General features: G+C 38.0%; 1 pseudogene; it reads left to right on the top strand.

Moving 5' to 3' along the window:
- The first annotated feature begins 917 nt into the window (after nt 1–917).
- Nucleotides 918–1005, top strand: LOC119800566 (annotated as a pseudogene).
- Nucleotides 1006–9710: the final 8705 nt, after the last annotated feature.

Consider the following 9710-nt stretch of genomic DNA (forward strand, 5'->3'; position numbering starts at 1 on the left):
TGGGAGGACCTTGGACTTAACATAGTGAAGGGAACCCTGATGGCTCTTTGTCTTGGAGAGGGGTGGAGTGGGGGTATGGGTGGAAGGGAGGGGAGGGAAGGGGGAGGAGGAGGAAAAAAATTTAGAAAAAAAAATTTTTAAAAGTAAAAAAAAAAAAAAATAAATAAAAATTCTGCTTTTCGAATTCTAAGAAAAAGATAACTGACCATGATGTCCTGATCTGTAAGATTGTGGGAATAAGTACTCTTGAGACAGGACAGAGGAAGTAACAGACTAAAGTATAGAAAGAAAGAGGAACAGAAGCAGGCACCCCAGCAATCCTCAAAGCTGGGCAAACAACTTCCAATAGGGAAAATGAAGAGATGATTCATCACCTTTGATTTTCCAGACTCTTGGCATCAGTGTGACCTGTTTTCTTTCTAATGAAGGTTGATCCTCTATCAGCTCCCACATTATGACAGTTTAGCTACACAATTAGTGATTGTTAGTGAAAACAGAGTTCAAATTAACTTTTGTGTAACAGCTGTGGCCTAACGGATATGATAACAGCCCAATGACCCTATCACTGTGTTCTCAGATGGATGCAAACTTCGATTTTTGGCAAATCTGTTAGGTTTAGTTTCTTACACTGAGAAAAAGACATTTCGTTCAGGGTTTGTGAAGGTTACAATTATGCATGCAACCACAGTGAACGTTACAGTAAGTGTCTATCATTTGTGGTTTCATACTGTAGATTTAAGGATCATTCCATTGCACTTCTCAGAAACGAAGTGGTAAATACTAAACTCACCATCCTAAAGCCATTACTCATATTTTCTGCACAAATACATATCCTTTCACAGAATGAGACGTTCTTCAAACCATCCATTGTGTATAATACTCATGCACTGGCTCAGTTAAGAACACCTTCCTTCTCTTTCTATGCGTGGACGAGAACATCCCTTTTAACTGGCACAGCTGTGCCCATTTCATTGGCATCAGTTTCAGACTTGCACAGTAGCATTTATTTTTAAAATTAATTAATTTATATAAAAATTTCTTTTATATACCAATCCCAGTTCACACTCCCTCCCCTCTCCCCACTCCCTTCATCTTTCTTCCCATCACAACCTCTATTCACTCCTCAGAGAGGGTAAGGTTTCCCACAGGAAGTCACCAAACTCTAGCACATTGCTTTGAGGCAGGGCCAAAGCCCTCCACATAGTATCTGGGCTGAGCAAGATATTCCTCCAAGGGGCTGGAGTGATGGCTCAGCGGTTAAGAGCATTGCATGCTCTTCCAAAGGACCTGAGTTCGATTCCCAGCAACCACATGGTGGCTCACAACCACCTGTAATGAGGTCTGGTGCCCTCTTCTAGCCTGCAGGCGTATACTCAGACAGAATATTATATACATAATAAATAAATATTAAAAAAGATATTCCTCCAAAGACAAAGGGTTCCAAAAAGCCAGTACAAACAGTAGAGATAAATCCTGGTCTCCCTGACAGTTGCCCGCAGTCTACCCCACATTCAGTGTGCCTAGTTTGGTTCTATGCTGGTTTCCTTGCTGTCAAGCCAGAGTAGGAAAAGTACTGTTAGCTCAGGTAAACTGGTTCAGTGGGTAGCCCCGTCATGATCTTGACCACTTTGTTCGTATTATCACTCCTTTCTCTCTTCGACTGGACTTTGGAAGCTCAGTCCAGGGCTGAGTATATGAACAAGAGTAGAATTGCTGGTTCTTTAGGTGGTTCTTTAGGTAGATGGATTCACAATTTTCTGAGAAACTGCCATACTGATTTCCAAAGTGACCGTACAAGTTTGCAATATCAACAACATAAGCTATCAATGATACTTTTGATCTTAGCCATTCTGACTGGTATAAAATGTATCTCAGATTCATCTTGATTTGCATTTCCCTGATGGATAATGATGCTGAACATTTTCTTAAGTCTCTTTTGACCATTTGAAATTCTTCTGTTGAGAATTCTCTATTTAGATCTGTACCCCAATTTTTAATTGGATTATTTTATATGAGGTGGGGGGTGGATACATGTGTATAGGCTATTACCAGGTCTCCAGGACTTCACTGGGTGGGGTGGGAAACAGGATATGCCTCAGGGGTTATGCTCCAGAGAGATGTACCTTCCACCCATGAACTCAGACATTCACCTCTCCTGAAGTAGTCAGTGCCATGTCTCAAGTGGTCAAAGATGGTGAATTACAGGTGGCTGGGGGTGTGTGGAGAGACTGCTCCCAGGTTTGAAGTGCTTTGCTGGGTAGGGATGGGTCATGGGATGTGTCTCCAGGGGCTAGGGTCCACAGAGCTCACTGTAGCTTTCTTTACTCTTAAGAAGCAGTGGGCTGTCAGGTTATTTGTCGTGATTTTCTAAACCATTATTAAAGTGTGTCTACGGATAAAAAGAGATTAGACTGAAATTATGCAAGTTAAAGAAGTTTTTAAAGAATTCACCTGAACTTAACATTTTTAAAGTTAATCTTAACATAACCAATCTGCTGTAAAATGAAAAACAGATTTTAAGTTGTAGACCAGAAATAATAGACATTTTACTTGGTATTCTTCATGCTAAATGCAGCTAAAAATATAAAACAACATAAGAAAAATAAAAAAGGTGGCAGGTTCAAGAAGGTTTTCTTACTGAAGAGTTAGATGAAATGAGCTCCTGCAGACATCTCTACTTGACCTAATTTGTTCCAGCCTGGGTCCTGAAGAGAACTACTCCTACATAATACTATAGGGATAGTAAGAAACAGAGCAAAAGAAAATCCTGTTCTATGAAGCTAAAGAGTGAGAGCAGGAACAGGAACCGTACTGATAGGAAGCATTTTTCAGTGGTTTTCCTACTCCAGGTCAGTGCCTTGTGCAAACAACGAGGACATCAGCTGAACAAGAAGACGACACATGTATGCTAAGGCAACCACAAGGAGGTACATCTCCCATTCTGCTCCTCATGGTTCTATGAGGCAGGCTGATTGGGAAATTCACAGCTTCACATGAAATAAGCATGATGTCCCATATCTCACTTCTACCTCTACAGAATAAGAAGAAACAAGTAGGTGCTGAAAGTTACCCTATATGTAACACTTATGAAAGACTGCTTTTCTGGTATCTATAAGAACGAGGGGCAATGTGGGAAGTAGTTACACTATAACTCTTTGATGGTATTAGATTCCTTTGTGCTATAAGTACACCTATTAACAATAAAGAAATAGGTTAAACAAAGAAATAAAATAGAAAGACAATATTCTTTCAGATTTATTTTATTTTGTACATGCACATGTATATAGCGTGTGTGTGTGTGTGTGTGTGTGTGTGTGTGTCCACTGTGTATGTGGTGTCCCACAGCATTTGTAAAAGGAGTCATATTCCTTAGATCTGGAATTATAGATGGTTGTTATTATTTGGGTGCCTGGAACTGAATCTGCATCATCTACAAAAATAACAAGGTCCCTTAGCCAGTGAGCCATACCTTCTTTCCTAAAAGAAATACATTTTAGCCGGGCGGTGGTGGCGCATGCCTTTAATCCCAGCACTCGGGAGGCAGAGGCAGGCGGATCTCTGTGATTTCGAGGCCAGCCTGGTCTACAAGAGCTAGTTCCAGGACAGGCTAAAAAAAAAAAAAAAAAAAAAAGCTGCAGAGAAACCCTGTCTCGGAAAACCAAAAAAAGAAAAAAAGAAAAAAAAAAAGAAATACATTTTAACAAAAATCACTGCTGAGAATGCTCGCATCCAAAGACCCATGGGTCAATAGAACATAGTAAAGCCATAAGAAAGATGCATGAATACTGATGGTCAATGAATCTTGGCAAGGGTCACAACAGATAGATGTAAGAAAATGTTTAATCTTTAGTGAAAAGTGCTAGGAATACTGCTTTTCCAAGTTAAAAGATAAAGCGATTGGATTCTGATACTATTTCCACTTTCTCTTCTCTCTCCCTTTCTCTCTCTTTCTCCTATTTCCCCTTTTTCTACCTCCTCATTTTCTCTCATCTCCTCTCTCTCTCTCTCTCTCTCTCTCTCTCTCTCTCTCTCTCTCTCTCTCTCTCTCGCACACATACACACACAAAAATAAAGCAAATACAAACACACTTGAAGTAAGTTGAAAATATAACAATGAAACCCGAATCCATTAAGCATCTCCCAGCCCTGTCATAGCAGAAAAAAAAATTGACATTTGAATTTTGCAGGCAAATAGATGGAAATAGAAAACATCATGTTGAGTGAGCTGACCCAGACCCAGAAAGACAATTATCATATGCACTCACTCATAAGTGGTTTTTAAACATAAAGCAAAGAAAATCAGCCCACAAATCATAATCACAGAGAAACTAGACAACAATGAGGACCCTAATAGACACATACATATATCTAATCTACATGGGAATTAAAGAAAGAGGAGATCTCTGAGTAAATTGGGAGCATGGGAACCTTGGAGAGTGGTGTTTTCAAAATCTAGTTTCTGTTACAAAAATTGTAGGAAATTACAAATAAATTATCTGTCAAAGAAGTGTACAATTAGAACTAACAACAAAAAGATGAAAAGGAAGTTATTGCTTTCTGATTATGGCCAGGCTAAATAAAATGCTTTTGATTTTATTTAGAGTTACTGCTTGCAATCTATAAGTGGTGTTCTTCAAGAAAAAAAATGATGTCTAACAAAATAACATCTTGGGACTTCCGTTTACAACTTTAATTCATTTTCTTTCCACAAAGAACTAAACATATGTAATTCACAAAGGATCTTCTAAAGTGTGTGGTGTTTTTCTGAAATCATGGTTCCACATCCCTGAGTAAAAATGATGGATAAAGTATCAAACACAGTGCACCAGGAATTTATTGAGCCATTATATAGAAAAGGACAGAGCAGGGGAAAGAGTGGTGCGAAATCTTACCATAGAAATCTGTCACCTGTATTATTTTACATTTAAAAAGTACTTAACTATTCTCTGAAACAGTTCCTACTCAATTAGAACTCAATTATATGTTAAATGAACTAACTGCCATTTCATTTGCAGAGAGGAATATTTAATAGTGATTAATGGAAATTTAATCAAATATGAGTGGAGACACAAAACTGTTCTACAATAGAATATGAATGAGTTATATCAGTTCTAACTAAATCCATTATCTAGATCATCATGATGATGAGGTCAAGTTTAAGGGTTTGTTTCTTATACAGCACATCAAACAAAAAGACCATTATGAAGAGTATCTGACAGCACTTCTTAATTCTCTCTTCACCTTATAAATGTAATCCTTTGACCTCAATAGAGAAAAATGATTATAAATAAGGAAAAACGTCAAGATTAGCTAAAAATATGTTAAACAGTGCTTCTTTTGTAAAATGTGAAAAGCTACAGTGGAGGGATTAATTACCCTGTTTATAGGGTGCACAGAATTCCATGTGCTACTGTAAAAGAGAGGCAGATACTTAACTCTTCCTCCTCTCTACCCACAGAAACCCCTTCTCACAAATATTTAGCTACTTGATAAATATTTGCATTTTAGAACACAGAAATATTTTGCCAACTTTTATATTTAAATCCAAATGAATGCAAAACTCATTTTCATTTATTTACTGGTTTTAGTGTTAATTTTGTACAATGTATTTAATAGTGAATGTATCCTACTCATTTGTAAATAGTTTGTTACTCTATTCTTTAATATGTTTTATTCATATTCTATTAGTTTTTATGTCTAGTTTATATTATTACTACAAGTGATTATGCACTATTGTTTTCTAAAATTCATGAAAACTGAAATATTTATAAGGTATTTCTCCATTCTATACTATAAATAAATCATATTACCCTTTAAGTCTTTTTTGTCCCATATTTTAACTCTAACAATGACCCTCTCATAATATGTCTAATTATTCTGGCATTCTGATATTATAGCATTTTTATGGAAGTAAAATTTTATTTTTTATTATACTTTATGTTTAATGAATACCTTATACATTATCAAAATATTGTTCAAGTCATATGAATATTCTCTCTATGAGCTTATATTTTTGGCAAGAAGAAACCAAAGATGTAAATTGATTTTGGCTATTGTATTATAATAAAAATGAAGTGAAGCTAACAGGTACCTTGTATGCATGAGCATACTGAAAATTCTGTGTCATTTACTAAAATGAGAATTTCAGGATTGGTTGCATAATATTATAATACCCTCTTGGCACTTGTGCCAGTACACCTGGGAAAATCACTGTTAAATTGTTTGGTTGTGTACAAATCTCAGTGCAGCAATATGCTTCACAAAGTTGACGGCCAACTTCAACCAAATCCTGTACGACTGAGTTATTGAGGCCTCGTCTGAGTCACCCGCTCAGATGTAAGAACTTCTGCTGTGCTTTTTGTCTGTCTTAAGGGGCACCAGACACTGAGGTGTTGAAACTCAGAGGCCCTATAAAAGAATGCCTCTGGTTAAGGTGGAGCTTAAGGTGAAGGAAACAACATTGTAAAGAGAATGGAATGAGGATTATTCCTTCATTAACAGCTCCAATTGGCTTAATACTCTCAGTACATTAGTTTTAGCTTTATACTTTAAAACTGAAGCTACTTTTTTTAATACTATAAACACTGATATTTAAAAAATATTGTTTTAAAAAACTACATACTAATATATGATAGGACTTTAACATTTAACACTAACTATGTTTCCAGAAGATCCCAAAGATCACAGAAGTATAACTGAAGGTAATATATAAATTGTAAATAAACATATAACTTGGAAAATACACTTTGGAAAAGATAGAGACTGAACTGTTGAACAATATTTAAAAGTAGACAATAGGTTTTCTATTTTAATGTTCCAAATTTTATTTAGGTGACTTTTTGCAAAACATTAAAATAAGAGAAGTCTGCAATAATAATAGATATGAGTTGTCCCAGTTCTGAAACTCATTACAAATTCACTTGATCTTATTGGCCTCTCTCAGACATGCATATTCTTTCAATAGTCATAGTAGTATAGGTGAAGCATGTATTATTGTCATGAATAGACAATCTATTCATGTTCCCTTATGGCTTTCAACAGGAAGTTGCATTTCTTTCTTCATCTTTATTCATATTTCATCCACTCAGCAGCTGGTCCTCTGTCATGGATGGAAGGAGGCCTTGTATGTAACAACCCTCCCTGAACTGTGAAGAGTTTCCATGTCTTTCACTGCTCCCTCTTGACACATTATTTCCATCACTATAAAATCACTTCATGAATTTTGGAACTCTTTGCAGGTATTTTTCATATATAACTTTGATGTATATTAAATTTCTTCAAGGAAAAATATTTTTAACCTAGTTCTTTATTGATTCTTTGGGAATTTCATATCATGCTCTGCAATCCTGTTCACATTCTAGTCCCTCCTTAACTACCCCTCACCCCTGCAGCATGCCCCCCCAGAAGATCCCTCCCACAAAAGAGTTAATTAAAAACAAAACAAAACAAGCAAAAATAATCAATGTCACTCCTCCATCACCCCAACCCTTCTTCATCCATCCTATTGGCATCGGGAACTGTGATGTGTCACTCGGTATACACTTTGTCCAATTGGTCTCACCTACATTATGTCCATTGCATGAGTTATTGGTCTGCTTCAAGGCCTTTGACACAGCATCATGACTGACTGGACACTCCCTGAAACTCCCCTATTATATACTGCTCTTGCCCCAAGAACTGCAGATCCTGAGGTTAAATTTTTGCAGGACCAGTCCCTTTACGATCAGTTCCTTGACACACTCTAGCAGGTCATACATGAAGTAGATATTAGGGTAGGTCAACATCTCAGGATGTGGGTGTTGGTGGTATCTGAGCTAATGAGTCCAAGCCACCGGGTCCACCCTTCTCAGAAAAGAGGCAGAGTTAACTCTTCTAAGTGATGTCTTTAGGGACAGCTATTCATGCCGTGGTGAGCAGTAGGAGCCATTTCTAGCACAACGGGTTCTTTGTTGATGCCAGTGGCCCATGGTACCAACAAAACCAATAGATGCCTACCTAGCATCTGAGCTGTAACCTGTGGCTATGTTGGTGTCTGAGGGCTGTGCTATCCCCAAATCCATGTTCATCTAGGGGGCCTGTGCTGCCTGATTAAGTCATGGTTTTCTTGTGGTCTAAACTGGTGCTGTGGATCATGTCTGGAGGTATGGTCCAGAAGCAGTCAGGCTGTGTGTTGATGTCTATTACTCCTGGGGCCACCATGGGATGCCCGGGTTCTAGACGACCACCTGAGACCATGTTGGTGTCGGAGACCTTGCTGCTGTCTGGAGCATACTGATCTGGGTGGACAGTTCTTATATTTTTTTTTTGAAATTTATTCACAAATGTGTGCAAGTCCTTCACTTGTTGATCTCAGTTTTATAATTCACAGGATAAGGACTTACAAAGAAGCGAGAAAAGCACCATGATATGGCAATCTCGCCACACATTTTCTATTCAATCTAACACCATTACACATCATATGCAGTTGTGAGAAGTTTCATATCAAGCAGACGAATTTTCTGTCTTCCAAAAGTGCAGGATGTGGTTTTGTTGGCATTGCTTCTTTTATTTTCGAGACACCTGGAGGAAAGGTTTCAGGAATTGAAGGTACTGCTAACCTTTGTTGGTGTCTGTTTATATTGCTTCACCTGGAAATGATTTAGGGACAAATATTCATTATTTGGTTACAATGTATGCTATAACTCAAGTGTTGAACATTCTTCCATCTTTTACTGTGGATTCACTTGCTTTTGCACTGATGCTATTTCTAGGAACTTTCTTGTGAAATGAATAGTAATACAAGAAAGGATACTCATACCCTTATTGCCAATAAGCAGGAAATATATGGTACATCTTTTACTTCCCTTGATCTCTCTGTCTCTGTCTAGGTCTTACTCCCTCTTTCTCTTCTTCCTTTTCTTCCCCCTGCATTCCCATAATGATTTAAAAGGAATGGGTCCCAGAATGGAGAGATACTACTGGAAAGTGTGGCCATCTTGAAGTAGGTGTGGCATTGTTGTAGGAAGTCTGCGGCTGTGGGCGTGGGCTTGGGGGTCTCTTTTGCTCAAGCTTTGCTCAGTGTGACAGGCCATTGACTTCCTGTTGCCTGTAAGATGTAGGACTCTCTAATCATGGCACTGTGTTTTGATTCTACTGCATGTACTGGCTTTGTAGGAGCCTAGTCTGTTTGGATGCTCACCTTCCTAGACCTGGATGGAGAAGAGAGGACCTTGGACTTCCCACAGGGCAGGGAACCTTGACTGCTCTTTGGACTAGAGAGGGCCGGGGAGGGGGAGGGGGGAAAGGGAGGGATATGGGAGAAGGGGAGGAGGTGGAAATTTTTAATTAAAATAAATAAATAATTTTTAAAAAGATGTAAGACTCTAACCTACCTCTTCAGCACCACATCTGCTTGCAGTCTGCCACATCCGGGTGTGGTGATAATGGACTGAACTGCTGAACCTGTAAGGTAGCCCCAATTAAATGTCATTTTCTTCAAAAGAATTCCTACATCATGATGTTTCTCTGCACAGCAATGGAAACCCTAACTAAGACACCCCCCACACTCTCTTTTTTTCAGCATCTCATGTATTCCAATCTGGGCTCAATCTCCCTGTGTTATAGATTTTAGAGCTTGGCTATTCTAGAAAAGCATTTTACAAACTAAGACTTATTCTTCAGCTTTTAAAATCAAAATTAATTGATGTTTATGGTATGTATGAACATATTAG

This window comes from Arvicola amphibius, chromosome 13 (genome assembly GCF_903992535.2).
Source record: "Arvicola amphibius chromosome 13, mArvAmp1.2, whole genome shotgun sequence".
Lineage (NCBI taxonomy): Eukaryota > Metazoa > Chordata > Mammalia > Rodentia > Cricetidae > Arvicola > Arvicola amphibius.